Genomic DNA, 16,146 nt, shown 5'->3' with positions numbered 1-16,146 from the left:
CTCGTCCAGAACTCCCCTACATCGTAGAAACAGATGCTTCAAGTCTTGCTATGGGGGCAGTTTTATCACAAAGAGATCCGGTCACACATCAATTACATCCTGTAGCCTTTTGGTCCCGCAAATTCTCGGCTCCCGAGATCAACTATTCAATTACAGACAAGGAACTTTCAGCTATCAGATCGGCCTTTAAAGCCTGGCGGCATTATCTTTTGGGAGCCAGACACACAGTCACCGTAATGACTGATCACCGCAATTTACAGTATCTGAAGACGGCCAAAGCTCAGTCTTCCAGGCAGCTTCGCTGGGCTCTGTTTTTGGCGGAATTTGATTTTATAATTACTTATCGACCTGGCAGTAAAAATGGAAAAGCAGATGCCCTTTTTCGGATGGGAATAGATGAACATTTGACCAATCCAGAACCAATACCCATAATCCCTGAACAAAGGATTTTGGGTTTGGTCAGCGCTCAATCCTTTGAAGACATCAAGACCACAGTCAAATCACTTCTAACTCCGGCCGACTTACAGGACTGGCAATTAAGGGGAAAAGAATTTTCAGTGGATCAAGACCTACCTTTTTTCCGAGGACGATTGTACTTGCCCAGTGAGAAGATACAAAGACAGGTAATCTCCTGTTATCACGATTCACTAATGGAGGGTCACCCTGGCATAACCAAAACCATGGAAAAGGTCAAAAGACATTTCTGGTGGCCATCATGGAAAAAGGATATTAGAGACTTTGTAATCTCTTGCGGTGTATGCGCCCAAAATAAAAGTCTGAAGGAGAAACCAGCCAGCCTCTTACATCCACTAGACATCCCTCCCTGTCCATGGCATACCCTGTCCATGGATTTCATCACGGACTTACCTCCATGCTCAGGGTATAATACCATTTTAGTAGTACTGGATCTATTCTCCAAGATGGCTCACTTCATTCCCCTGAAGGGCCTACCTTCAGCTTCAGTATTGGCCCGAGAATTCTTAGAAAACATTGTTCGGTTACACGGTTTTCCCTCGGTTTTGGTTTCCGATAGGGGAAGTCAATTCATCTCCCACTTTTGGCGAAGTTGCTGTCGTTTAGCCCAAATAGATGTGACACTTTCTACCAGTCACCATCCCCAGACTGACGGACAAACCGAGAGGACAAATCAAACTCTAGAGCAATATCTACGTTGCATGCTCCAACAAACTGAAAACCCTTGGAAGGACATTCTTTGGATTGCTGAATACGCTTATAACAATTCGACTCATTCTGGAACCGGAAAGACTGCCTTCTTCTTATTATACGGACACCATCCTAGAACCTCTAACCTGGATCCTCCCCAAGAATTCGAGGCACCTGCTGTGGATCACTTGCACTCGGAGATCACTCGTGCTTTTAAGGTAGCCACTGACCATCTGCAAAGAGCTAAAGCTCAATTCAAGAAAGGAGCAGATCAGCACAGTAAAGAGGCCCCTCACTACGCAGTGGGAGATCAGGTCTGGTTATCCACTAAGCACCTACCTCTAAAAGGACCCCGCACTTTTATCCCGAGATACCTTGGACCCTATTTTATCTTTGCCATAATTAATCCAGTGGCTGTTAAATTGGAGTTGCCTTCGCATATGAAAATACATCCAGTATTCCATGGGCCTCATTACGACCCAGGCGGTAAGTTACCGCCTGGGCCGTGACTTTACCACCATGGCGTAAACTACGTTTACGCCATGGTGGTTGGCGGACTTACCGCCCCATTCCGAGGTTGGCGGGGCGGTAAGTCCCCAATCCCCATTTACCCTTCCCCATTCCCATTTTTGCCCCATAGGGCATAATGGGAGTGGGGAAGGCGTTAATTACGCCACCGTAAATTACGGTGGCGTAATTAACTCCATGGTCCCTTAGCGCCATGGATTTTAACACCCGCTAAAAGCGGGTGTTAAAAGCTCCATGGCGCTAAGGCACCTCGTAATTGGCGGTAAGGGGTCGGCGCAGCTAACGCTGGCGTAAACCCCTTACCGCCAGGGTCGTAATGAGGCCCCATGTCTCCTTACTAAAACCAGTACAACCAGGAACCTGATTGACCGAACTCCCAGAACCTGTTTTAGTAGATGGAGAAATTGAGTTCGAAGTAAAGAACATCCTAGACTCAAAAATCTCCAAATCTAAATTATATTACCTGGTTGATTGGAAAGGATAAGACCCCCAGGAAAGGTCTTGGGAACCCTCAGAACATGTCCACGCACCTCGTCTGGTCAAGAAATTCCATTTGAATCACCCCGACAAGCCAAAACCCCCGGAGAAGACACGCTTGGGAGGGGCCTTGAGGGGGGGTGCTGTCATGATCACTGCTTCCATGGAGTCAGGAACAGTCCAACATCCTTGGAAGCAGTCCCCTAACCGTTATCTTAGGCACCAGCTGGTCCCCACTGGGTCCTTTTGGACCTTGTTTTGGCGCCGGTGGCACCAGGCTCATCAAAGTCATCGGTCCCGGCACTGGAAGCGCCGGGCTCATATTATGTATGAAGATGCTTGGGTGGACTTACCTGCAGCAGACCATGCTGCTTACTTACCAGCCACTTAGAAATCCTCTGTGAACAGGAACTACTTTCTTACCTGGGTGGGGCAAGCTCCACTCCCTGGATACAGCACTGGAACTCTTCTGGAACTGGAACTCTTTTCTTACCTAGGCGGGGCCGTGGAGGAAGACGCCTCATCACTCCAAGGCTATTTAAACCACACCCGATAGATGAAACATGCTTCGCGTTATTCTGCATCTGCAGCAGAACGCTCACCGAGTCTGTTCCAGCCTTTCTTCTTTCGATCCTGAACCTGCAAGAATTATACTTACCATTCCTGTATCCAGTCAACAACAGCATCTGCAAAGACAAGAAACAACAGGTTAGCAAGGCAACCTTTACACGCAGTGCTTACTCACCTGATCCATCGGCTGCGGCCATTTCTTCACGCTGCACCTCCGCCTGTGAAGACAAAATCATTGTTATTACTTACCGGCACTCCGCGAATTCCGGATTTCTTCACGCTGCATCGCCGCCTGTGAAAACAAAAGAAGAGACATTAGACAGGTATTTACTTACGCCCATCGCGCTCGTCACAATAGAACGCCTGCAAATACTCCGGCGTCTCTTCAGCACGAACTAAGCAGCAAGGGAAAAAGACAGTTTGAGCGCTTGCATTTACTTACTCATTTCCAGGCGCTTCACTCCATCTTCCATCTCCAGAGTCCTGCAAGACAAAAAGGGAAAAGCATTATACAGAGTCCTGTTCATTATTAACGTGCCATGCACCTAAAGACTATAAAGACTAAAAAGGTGTCCGGAAACTCACCGCTCGTGCAGTTAACGACGGTAACGATCCTCTGAGTTCAAGAGGCCTATGTTTCACCAGTGAAGGAACTGGCAACGGCACCCTGCACCAGACGCAGATGGAGAGTCCAGCATTCACCTATCTAAGGTGAGCACGTTGACCTGGGGGCTCTACGGAGAAGTTAGGAAGAGAGGGAGAGAGAGAGGGACCCCCAACAACCCAGACCCTTAACCCCCATATTCTTTCACCTGCAGAAACCTCACCCTTCGAGTTCGACACACAGTGAGAAGAGGTTCGACCCCAGAAGCCAATCGAGTCCTGCACATCACTTTTCGAGTCGCAGACACCTTCCTGCCAAGACCAGCGCCTCTGTGGGAATCAGGTGAGCGTTACATATTTACAACATTAGACAAGATATAATAGCATGACTGAGAATACACAGGCTAAAATACAGTCGATGGGGAATCTAAAACTTGAGTCGGGTGGATCCTTTTTCTATTGATCTTTTAAGACAATGTTCTTCTTTTTTTCTCCACAGTCTCACAAGTAAGAAAGTCTGAAAATGCATAGCCAAAATAGATAAAACTCTCAAATACCAACCGTGTCACTGACCTTGACCTTTGGCCATGGCCGGTGGCTTGCACCCCCGATGTCACTATAACTTTACAAATAATGTTTAAAAAGAAATAAAACACAAATACCCCAAAATCCATAGCTGCGGGCAAGAAACTACTGCTACTCATGGCTACATATAGTCCTGTGTAGCCTCGAATATAGCCACAAATATCAGAACGGCCCATAATAAATGCTTTCCTGTCCCCATGCCCTCACCAAGAGCCCCCTGCAAACTCAGTCTCTGGACCTCCTATAACTCCCAGATTGTACTTGGTGTCCTCCAGCAACCTTCCCACCTCTACACTAAAGTTATTTCCAATTATTTCTAACCTGCAAATAGCTTTTGAACTACTTTTCATTCCCCCTTACCCTAGGCTATAGCGCTGTTGCCTTTTGCATAGACAGAAAAACAAGATGGCGGCTGATTCATTTCTAAAAACACTGACTTTGGGTAAATCCCTGAGATATCACTATCTATTTTTGAGAAGGGTGTACCCCATTCTCCATCACATATTTAAAAATCTACTGTACGGAATAACCCCAAGTCAAGCATGGATCACAAGTCAACGCTTTGTGCCCAAGTTGTTTTCGGACCTGTTTACAATCAATCCAGCAGTTTGGGCTGTGTGCTTTGACAAAAATGTACCTTGTTTGTCTATAGGAAAATTAATGGGAAGCAGGCCACAACTTTGGAAAAAAACGGTTTCTTTGTCTTCTTAATAACTTTCTTACTTTGTAATGCATCTTTACAAAATTCTGCAGTCTGGGTGGTCCTGCAAATCCCTAATCATTCTGGAAAAGTTTCTGTCAAATCCGTTACAATAGAATTATAAGTATAAGGGGTTCCTTTATGAGTCCTATTCACCATAACTGTAGGGATTGCCACCCTATTGTTTATATATTTATATATATTCACTGCGGTAACCGGCGTGTAGTTATGGTGGAGTTGCTGAACTCATAGAAAGAACAGTTTTTTTGCAGCTTATAACTTTGGCACTGTTTGATGAATCCTCACCAAATATTGGAAAAAAAAAATTATATGGGTACCTTGGAATGATTTTTCAAAGTCTGGTGTGGTTTCATTTGGGGGGGGCAAGGTTATAGTGGGGTACCAAAACTTTTAAAATCCTTATAGACATAATGTAAAAGAAAATGTGCTCACCCCTACAGCCTAAATCTGCTGGACGGATTTCCACCAAACTTGTGTGAGGAGTGGCAGCTTGGACTCAAAAGCATGCTTTTGCAAATTTGGTGTAAATCTGTCCAGTATTTATTTTTAAAAATGGCCAAAAAGAAGGTAAAATTAAAATGTGATATCTGATTCCAGTCAGTGGACTTATATCCTGGTTCGGTGTCCGTGGATGCCTCTGGGCCAATCAGGGGGTGGTTTGCTGTCCACGGACAACAAACATGCATGCTGATTAGATGTTGAAAAATGTGAAGCGAGTCAACATTTTTCAAAGGGTTGCCATGTTGGATGCGCGGACCACAGCCTCTCTACCCGCACAGCGCAGTGAGGAAAAACTCTGCAAAATACATTTGGGGTGATTGTGTGGCAAAGGAGTGACTGGAAAGGGTGAGGGAGTGGAAAAAAACTAAGATGGAGCTGTTTTTATAGGCAAAAAAAAGCTGTGCAGGTGCTGCCGAGTCGGACACGAGCATATGTCTGCAGATGTCATTGGGATTGTGGGGTTCTGGGTGCGTCATGTTATTTGTAGGTTTATTGTGCATAGTGATTATATGATTTAATTCTATTGTTGTGGTTGAGGACACAGCCATAGTATTATGTGTACAGTAATTATAGGTACTATAGGGGAAGAAAACAGTATTAGTAATATGGTGGAAAGATATGATTGAAGTGTATATGGTATTTATGATTTAGCACAATTGAGGATAGTGCTTATGGAATCTGTAGTTAATTTCTAAAGAAATAAAAGTATAATACTGGGTTTGGATACCTTTCTTGCATATGGTAATAAGACTGGGATCTCTGGTTCTTTTTCTGTGAAACAAAACAGTATCTTTTGTTAACCAAGATAGTTTAAAATCTTTAATTGTATACAATTGTACATGTAGTTTTACTTTTTTGACCTGCATAAATAGTAGATTGGATGTACTATGTTTGGTACAGCATTAGTGTGTGGTACACATTTGTTTGATTAACATGAAATAATAATTGGGTCATTGGGAGAAAAAAAATGCATAGTGGATTAAAAAACCCTACTGCATTTACATACAGCTTTTGCCATTTACATGGTTTTAAACAATAAACATGTTGCAGAACAAATGTGTGTGGTAGTATGGATATATAATGTGAGTGTAAGTGATTGAAGTTTGTTGTAATTAAGGATATTTTTTTTAAGTAGTTAGATACCCGTTGGCGTATTCTTACTATATTGAATTTAATTAGAAATATTGTAGTAGTATGGATGTGTAGTACAAGAGTAACTGTGATGGCATATTTGGCATGTATTACAATGAAGGGTATTTTCAAAGTAGTTAGATACCCATTGGCGTATTCTAACTGTCTTGGATTTTAAAAGTACTACTGTAGTATTATGGATGTAATTTGATACCCGCTGGCATATTCTAACTATTGGATTTTACAAGTACCGTTGTAGTAGTATGGATGTATTATGCAAGTATAACTGTAATGGCATATTTGACGTGTATTATCATGAAAGGTATGTTTAAAGTAGTTAGATACCCTTAGGTATTTTTTTATATTTTAGTATACTTTAGTGAATACATTGGGGTTAAAGCAATATTAAGTAGGCATTTGTTAGATTTGCTGGAAACCTATGGCTTGGAGTAACAGACGTGTAATTACATTCAAACCAACCACTTATTTTTTTGACATACGCAGTATAGTGGCCTGAAGTGGTTGTGGCTCCAGGGGTCATAGATTATACCTACTGTTGTGAACATTTTCTTGCCAAGAGCTACTTGGCAATGTGTAAAGCTAGTAAAGTTACAGTAATTTTTGGTACCATCTGCATTATACCTAAGAAGCATTAGTATGACATATTGGCATGCAAGTTTATCTGTATGCTGGAATGATTGTCTGAATTGCAAAAATGCCATCAAATTCTGCAGAAGCTGGTGAAATGGAATGGATTCATAATTTGGTATGGATACATAGACAAATCGTTCATTTGGGATGTGATCTTGTGAAACATGGTTGCAGAGAGTGCATGTATGTTTCCACGTGTATGAAGTCTAGAATATTCCATACAAAGGGTTGTTTTTGGTCTCTAGTACTTGTAATGAGTACATTAGGAACTCTTTTTGATCTTCCTGTGTGTTTATGATGAATTTGACCATTCCTGTACAGTAGTCCTATTCTTGTCTTATACCTGACACACTGTAAGTGCTGTCAGGATTATTTGTGGCATTTCTATCATACAAATATACCCCATATGGCCCCCTTGAGACAAGACACTGATTGCACTCCTGCCGAGGCCAGAAATGTCATGAGTGTTGAAGGTGAAACCCCTCCCCCCACTAGTTATGGCCTTCCTAAATCAGGAATAGCAGAGGTTACTATATCTGAAGACTCCAGTTTAGGCCCCCCTTCTCCTTGAGTTGCAAGATAGCTTCTAACGATCTTACTCAAGGGTTACTTGACTTCAATCCCAAACCCGTACATGGACAATCCATTGCTCAACCCACCAGTTGTTCTCCACCCAGAACACTAAGGTGGGGTTTATTGAATTATTTTTTGGACCTAGAATTAGATCTACTGTGCTTAACCGAAATGAGGATTATAGATGCTGGTAGCCCTATGAACTCACTTGCCACTTCAGATGAATATGCTATCTCTTACCAAAACCAGATAACAGGAGCTGGGAGGGGGTGTGTTTATCACAGAAACACATCTAAAACTCTTCCAGTACTTAGTCATTGTCACAATTGTGAAATCTTGCACTTGAAAATGACTCTAACCTCCTGTAGTTTTGTCAACTTTATACTTATCTACCGCCCCCCGTTGAATCACCCATCTTCTTGGTGGTATAATTGGGCCGAATACCTCCACCTTGCTGATCGGGGACTTTCATCAGTGGCATACTATCAGTGCTAATGGAGAAGCCATGGGTCTTGAGATGGCCCTAAATAATATGGACTACTTTGTTCGCAACAGCGACCCCACTACTTACAAAGGGAATATACTTGATTGGATATTAGTCAGAAATCTAACCGTGCAGATTAACAGCTGCATCTGGTCAGACCATTACTCAATTGTATTCCAATTTTAAACTCAGGACGCTCCTCCGAAAAAGTAAAATCCTCCAAAGAGAGTGACTAGTCATAACTTTAACAAAGTGAATCCTGCAGATCTGCAGGAATGAATCAGGTTAAGCTTTACACCTCTGAGTTGGATTCTCCTACTATCATTGTCAATGACTGCCACTTCACCTTGAGTTCTATGTTGGACAGAGTGCCACTGTTTAGTAATGAATTAGTTAGAGAAAACACCTCACAAGAGAAATAGTTTACTCAGGAACTTGGTCTTTCAAAAAAGACAAAAAGTAAACAGAAGCCAGGTGGCTTAAATGCAATATCGAGTCGATTAAGACCAACTGGAGCACTTTAGAAAAAGCTTACAGTTCTCCAATCTTTGATTCCAAAAGTAACTTTTACAACAAGCTGATTGAGGAGGCTAACAATAATTCAAAAAGGCAGTTTGAGATTTTTTTTAACCCTTTTTAAGTTCAGCAGTCACGATACAAAGAAACATACAGCCATCAAAAATACATTATTCAGATATCTCATCAGTTTTTTTACATTATCTCAAGGAGTCCTCAAGCCCCATGCTGCATGAAATATGTAGGAGTATCAGCACTGGTAAAGTATGTGCATATGTCCCTGGGGTGACATGTAAGTGGTTCAGTTGATATATACATATCCTCCCGCACATTAACCCATGACAAGTCCCAGAGCCATTCATCTACCGTTGGTGGACAGCAAGCTTTCTATTTCGTCAAGATACCCCTCTTCGACCATCATGCATCCCGCATTCAGAAATGCTCTCAATCTTCTTTCAGGTATATCCTGCCATATACCATACAAGGCTGATATCGGGGACTCAGTCAAGTGCTTCCCCACAACTTCAGACATTATCCCATAAATTGGTTCCCAACATTGCAGCAAGTGTGGACAGCTCCATTGTATGTGGATATATCCAGACTCCCCACTCCACAATGCAGGAATAGGCCAGCATGGTCTGTGGAGCTTAGATGGGGTGTAATGTAGCATATGTAGGATCTTATATTGAATGAGCTTCATTCTTATGTTCATAGATAGTGACGTAGTGAATCTGCACATGGCCTTCCATTACCCATCTGTGATCTCCTGTCCCAGTTAAGCCGCCCACTTCCCTTGTGAGGGATCTTGTCTCAGCAGGGCCCCAGCCGGTGTTTCCCTATATATATATATATATATATATATATATATATATATATATATATATATATATATATATATATAGCTGTACTGCTGCCTGTATTCTATATAGCTGTAGCCATTCCACTCCCCTGTCCCCATGTTTATTCTTCCAATCCTCCAGTGTCAAGAATTTCCCTTTAGGGAATAAATCACCTATGGTGCAGTAACCCAGTGCCTCCCACCGTCATCGTATTGCAGTATCTCATGTAGGGGAGAGGTGAGGGAAGTTCCACAGTGGCAGGCAGCGGCAGTATGGGTCTTTAACCTTTATTCTTTGAAAGATGTGTCTCCAGGCTCCGAGTGTAACAAGGACAGGATCAAATGGGGGGATAAGGGGGTTATAGTCCCTGGTCTTTTGGTTGTAGCCCGATTTCGAATCTCAGGAGCGTCATCCAAAAGGCTAGCTAGGCCCGAGTCCCGACAGTTCTGACATTAGCGTAGCCCCGGGTATTTTCCAGACCTAGCATCACCCATGTCAGATAATATTCAGCAAATAGAGATTCGCTCGATCTGGACACCATGACTGCCATGTATTTTAGAGTCTCCAGCTACCATTTCAATGGTACCTCCACTTGGGTCTGGGGGTGTAACCTGTCAGTGGAAAGATCTCAGATTTCCCGTAATTCCCCATGAACCCAGAGTGTTTGTCAAAGCTAATGATGTCCTGCATGACAGGGTCTAGATTGTATTGCGGGTCTCTAATGTCCAACAAGACATCGTCCGTGTATAGCGACATAATTTCAGATGTTCCCCATATTCAGATACCCTTGTCCCTGTGCTGTGAACGAATAAAATCTGCCATGGGCTCTATTGCCAATGCAAATAGCAGGGGTGACAGAGGGCAGCCTTGTCACGTCCCCCTGCCAAGTCCGAATGGGGCTGATTGGGTCGAGTTGGTTCTGATTGTAGCAATAGGGTCTGTGCACAGGATCTTAATATATTTTCAGAGAACAGCAAATAGTAAGGACCATAACTCAAATGCCCTTGGGCATCAAGTGCGACAGCCACCACATTGGCCTTAGGTGATATCTGAGCCATGATGTTGAACGATCGTCAGAGGATTAGTGATGTAGCTCTAACTGGGGCAAAACCAGCTTGGTCATCATGGATCAAAGCTGGCATTATGGGTAGTAGTCTATTTGCCAGCAACATGGCGTGCACTTCGGTGTCTACATTTATCACTGACAGCGGTCTGAAGGAGCTACAGTCCTCGCTTGGTTTATTCGGTTTAAGTAATACGACCACAACAGCCTCTCATAGCGACTGCCGATATTGCCCCTCATGCACCAACTCCACCAAGAGTGCCCTGGTGCCTTGTTTCTCGGCAGTTCTTTAATAGCACACAGTATTTCCTCTGTCATAACCAGAGTATTTAATTGGCCCCTAGCGCTCTACGACAACAAGCACATAGTGATGGAGTCTAGTAGATCATCTAGACCTTGTATGTCTTCAGGCTCCTGCACTTGGTAGAGTGCCATAGAGTAATGCATTAATATCTCACTGATTTACTGCTCTGAATGTCACAGTGTTTGTTGCTCATCCCTTACACCTGCTATATGGGTCCGACCCCACTCTTGGCGTCCTAGATTGGATAGCATTCTTGCCAGCCTCTCACCCTCTCTGTACCATCTAGCTGCAGCAGGACTGGCAAAGTACCTTACCTCCCTATCCACTAGCTTCCGGAGGTCTTCTAGTTGCATCTTTATAGCCACTAGTGTAGATTGTCTAGGAGTGGCACATAGTAAAGCTGCAGTTTCTTAAGCCTGTCTTCATTGCTAGCTCTCTCTCTACGTATGGCTCAGAATACCCCGAATTCCCAGGACATGGCCATTCCTCTGATGAATGCCTTAAACGCCTGCCAGAGCATAGCCTGTGTAACAGTGCCAGTCTCATTAGTCGCAAAATACATGCAGATGTCCGCCACCAAGTCAGTGCGGTAGACCAAGAAACCAAGTCTTGCAGGACCATTGATTTGAACTACCACATACAGTGGATTGATCCTGGATTACATGTTGAGTACAGTGGAATAGTATGTGAATCCCTATCACTCAGATGTAGGGTGCACCATATGTCATGCAAACTGTGTTCCCTCAGCAAATCAAGGATACATCTAGCTGTCTTAGATAGGGGCCTGGGTGACACCCCAGTACGATCCAAATCCTAATCCAATATGGTGTTCATATCTCCACCCCACACAATTGGGACAAATGGGTAATCCTGTAGCACATCGGCCAATATTAGATAAAATCTTGGGTCATCCAGGTTAGGCCCGTATGAATTTACTATGAGGGCTTCCTTGCTAAGTAACCTGCAGTATAAAATCACGTAACGGCCTATGTGTGAGTGTATTAAGTTAAATCAACTCTCTTGTGTATAAGCGTCATCACCCCTCTGGCCTGTGTTGAGTACTCCATGTAGAACATATCCGGTCCCCATTCCCTAGCAAATTAAGTGTTCATGTCCCCCTGTGCGTGATTTTCTTGTAGAAAAAGAACTTGAATGTCATGCCTGTTCACTTGGGATATTATCCTCCTCACCTTCACATAATTACCAGGGGCACGGACATTCCAACTTAATATGTCAAGAGTCCCTATCCTGATTGTATCTAAAGCCTCGATCGCAGCTTGCGCAAACAAGCCATTAAGACTCCCGTAGTCAGCGTGTAAATACGTGTACCATTTTGTGACTGGTTGAACAGTTTTAATCTATAATTCCCCCATTGTCCCAAGCACCCTCCCCCACCCTCATTGCCCACCCAGGGCCATGTGTTACCCACCCCCCAGCCCCAACTGTAGTGCACAACCCCAACTTGCACCATATATTATTCTCCGAACAACAGCAACCTTGCCTGAGGGGCAACTGTCTCCATAACCAAGTTCCCAGGTTGCGACCCATCTATCTTGACATTCATATTTGCAAAGGATATTATGAGCCCGCATCGGGTGAGTGACATACGTGCAGTAGTCAGATCCAGATACTAAGTCATAGTGGGAGTCACAAATGTGACTACCTCTGGCCAATATCTTCTGAACAAGTAGAGGTCCTCGGCTGCAGTGCAATTACGAGATTGATCTTGATGAGGACAAGTCTCCATCTTCTCGGCTTCTCGGCAGCTGGGAAGGGATCCGTATGTTGGCCTCAATGTAAGCCAAAGCCTCCTCCAGGATCATAAAGAACAGAGTTTTCTCTTGATGGTGTATGCGTAGCCTCGCCAGAAAAAGCATAGACTAGGGAGCAGCCCTCTCTTGGAGCAACTCACATGAATGATTTACATTCCAGCTGCTCGGTGGTGGAGAAGTCTGTATTAATATGAATTGTCGAGTTGTCATAATGCAGGGGACCCTTCTCCCTGGCTAGGCGCAGCACAGCAGCCCAGTCCAGGTAGTTGAGGAGTTTCGCAATAATTCCCCTAGGCGGGGCACCAGGTCTGGGTCATGTAAGCAGTATTCTGTGGACCCTTTTGACTACAAACATAGTGGAAAAACCTTGGTCACCCAGTTGCTCGTTTAGCAGGTTTTCAACTGCCCCTTACACTGAGCCATGGCCAAAATCTTCCAAGAGCCACACAATACGTATATTGCTCCTCTGTGACCAAGATTCAAGGTCGTCACATTTAGATAGAGCATTCTTTAAGCTCACTGCCATGATTGTCACCTGGGATCAAAGGGCATGAATGTCCTCCTCTGCAGTCCCAATGCGAGTCTCTGCCTCTGTCATCCTCGCACAGACATGCTCCATTTTCCTGATGTGGATGCTTGTGTTCGTTGTTATGCCATCTAGCTTGTCTGTCATGGAGGTGAAGCCGGCTTGCATCCCCTCCATCAGCTGCTTAAGGTTTGGAGTATCGACAGGGGGCTCTGCAGGGTCTGTTGTCCATGGGCCTTACGGGGCACCTCCTGTCAGGGTTGGCTAGGCTGGCACACAACCGCTTCCATCGTTCCCTGCCTCTTCTGGCTGCTTTCTCCATTGGGCATGGTTGCAGGCATTGGGTGAATGGCTACCCATTCCCAGCCTCTCTTTTAATTGCCTGCATGTTAAATATATCTTCTACAATGGCGGGTCAGGTGCAAAATCCAAGTTTAGGCACCCACCAGGACCTTCAGCACGTTATGGGTAAGTCTGTGTATACTTCAGTTATGGGCTTTGTCAGCACATATTTATCTGCACGCTGTCTGTAAATGCTATAACAGCGTACAGGGGCCTCAGTGTTGCTGCAGCTGTCTTCAATAAGGTCCAGCACAGAAGTTACAGCCAGGCTGCATGTACACCCGCAGGAACGGTGTCGCAGGTTAATGTTCAGTGCTCAGCCAGTGCTCAAATTGGTGTCAGAGCAGCGCCCCAATGTAGTGTCAGTTCGCTACTGTGCTATGGGCTCCCGTCTGGTGCCCTCAGTAACCTCATGGAGTGGTAACCCTGGGGTTTCTGTCCATGCGGTCAGCCAAGAGTTGGCAGGGCCCTCTGCCCTCTAAGTCGGATAACGGCTTCTCCATCGGTAAATCCACCACAGCCAGGGGACCACCCATGTACAGCTTTCGCTGCTGTATGCAGGCGGCCAGTAGAATCAGCCGCATCGCACCACCTCCAGTCTGCAGGTCCACTTTCAGGTGATGCATCGCACAGGCCGCGGTGTCAGGCACGGCCCAGATCAAAGGTTCCCGTTCACAGAGCACCGCCAAACTTGCCACAGGTGTGAACCAGCCTCTCCTGCGTTGGATGGGTTCACAATTTTGCAGATTAGGTCTTTACAAGCGGGCTCTCCGGAAATGTGAGCAGGCATTCAGTATAGAGGCTCAATGAGAGGCAGCCAACTTGTGGCTGCTAAACAGCACCCCTCCAACCCCCTGTTTGAGATTTTTAAGTCCTTATAAAACCCCAATGCTCAAGTAATCCCATGTGTTCCAACCAACTAGGACTGTACCAAGGTGCAACTAGACTTTAAAGCAAAAATCTCAAAAGCCCGGGCCAAAATGCAAAGCGAGTTGGCCAAGAACAAACTGGACATACCTGTTACGCCCAAAGCACCAACCTACAATGGGCTATCTAAATTTGATGTATCACCTATCACTACCCTGGACATGATTAACATTCTCTCCTCCTTAAATCCCTCATCGTGCCCAGAAAATATGATTCACCCGAAGCTAACCCTTGACAATAAATAAGTCTTTGCTCCTTTGCTCGTTAGATTTGTAAACTCGTCTTTTCACAGCCATCTGGTTCCCAAATCCATTAAGATTGCTACCATTAGACCGCTGGTAGAGAAACCAGGATTAGACCCTAAAGACGAACAATTTTAGGCCATTCACAAACTGCAACTTCCTGCTGAAAATATTGGACAAAACAGCTATGGCTCAATATCAATTCTTCTTAGAAACATATGCCATCTTGGATCCCAGACAATCTAGTTTTGAGGATGTCTACAGCACAGAAACAGCTCGCATAGACCTCCAGACCCACATGTTGGGGATTACAGACAAAAGGAAGACAGGTTACTTGTGCTACTAGATCTCTCTGTGGCGTTCGATCATCTTGTCATGAACACCTCCTCCATACACTGCCGGACATAGGACGATGTAGCCAAGAAACAACCGACTGGGTGATTTCCTTCCTTTTGCACCTAGTGTTCATTGTCTGCTGGGAAGACGCTACTTTGCCCTCAGCACCAATTGTCTGTGTTGTACCTCCTGGGGCCTGTATGTCCCCACTTCTCGTCAACCTTTAAATCAGACCCCTATGTAGTCTCTTGAAAGACACAGGGACTTTTTTCATCAATTATGCTGATGACATGCAGCTAGTTCAGGAAATATCTGGGGACTACGGGCTAGATGTGACTAACTTGGAGCATATTTTCACCCAGATTTAAGCCTGGATGAATGCCAACTACATATGCTTAAACTGTAAGAAGACCAAACTGTTGATATTTGGATAAAAAACAAGGGGGGGTCTGGGAGTTTTTCTACTACCGGCCTATATCCTGAGTTAGAGTCTCAACCAGAGTCTTTAGCTCACCATCCTTTGACAGAAGAGAAATATCCACTATATATCAGTATTTGTCCTGCCCAATGGCAGTCCAGAACCGAAATGCCTTGCAATTCCATTCTGAACAAGAGTACCAACAGCAACCCCATACACGTGTTTCGGCCTGGTTAGGCCTCCTGTGCCTCTCTAAGAACAGTGAGCAAGGGATATTTGGATCACCCCGGGGCAGGATTAAGCTGGACCCTAGATACCAGTGTTTTTCCATCCATGACTGTAACATCTCTGCATGCGAGAAGGTTAAAACATTAGGCATTCACCTAGAGTCACCACTCTGCTCTGAAGCCCATGTCAATCAGATTGCCAAAAACTGCTCTTATTACATTTGCCTGTTGAAGAACATTCACCCCTTCCTTTCAGAGGCTAACTGTGCTTCCTTAGCTCGGGCCACAATACTATCCAGATAGGATTATTGTAATGCTCAACTGGCTGGTGTATCCAAAAAGTGCTTGCAAAAATTGCAAGTCACACAGAATGATGCAGTGCGTTTTGTCAAAAGGAAACCTAGGAGAGAACATATTACCAGCAGCTGACAAAATTTGCATTGGCTCCCGGTGTGCATGTATTTACTTTAAGACAGCTATGCTTACTCATAGATGCATCTATGGAACTATGCCAGCATACATCAAAAACATGGTCTCTCCATATGAGCCAAAAAGAGCAATTTGATTCTCGACTCTAGCACTGGTCAATGAACCGAGCTTCAAACGAGCCAACAGCCTGGGAAAATCCTTCCAAGTCACCTCGGCT

Source organism: Ambystoma mexicanum, chromosome 6p, assembly GCF_040938575.1.
Source record: "Ambystoma mexicanum isolate Mex_15411 chromosome 6p, UKY_AmexF1_1, whole genome shotgun sequence".
Taxonomy (NCBI): Eukaryota; Metazoa; Chordata; class Amphibia; order Caudata; family Ambystomatidae; genus Ambystoma; species Ambystoma mexicanum.
The sequence above is the reverse complement of the archived record's forward strand: the minus strand, read 5'-3'. Positions refer to the sequence as shown.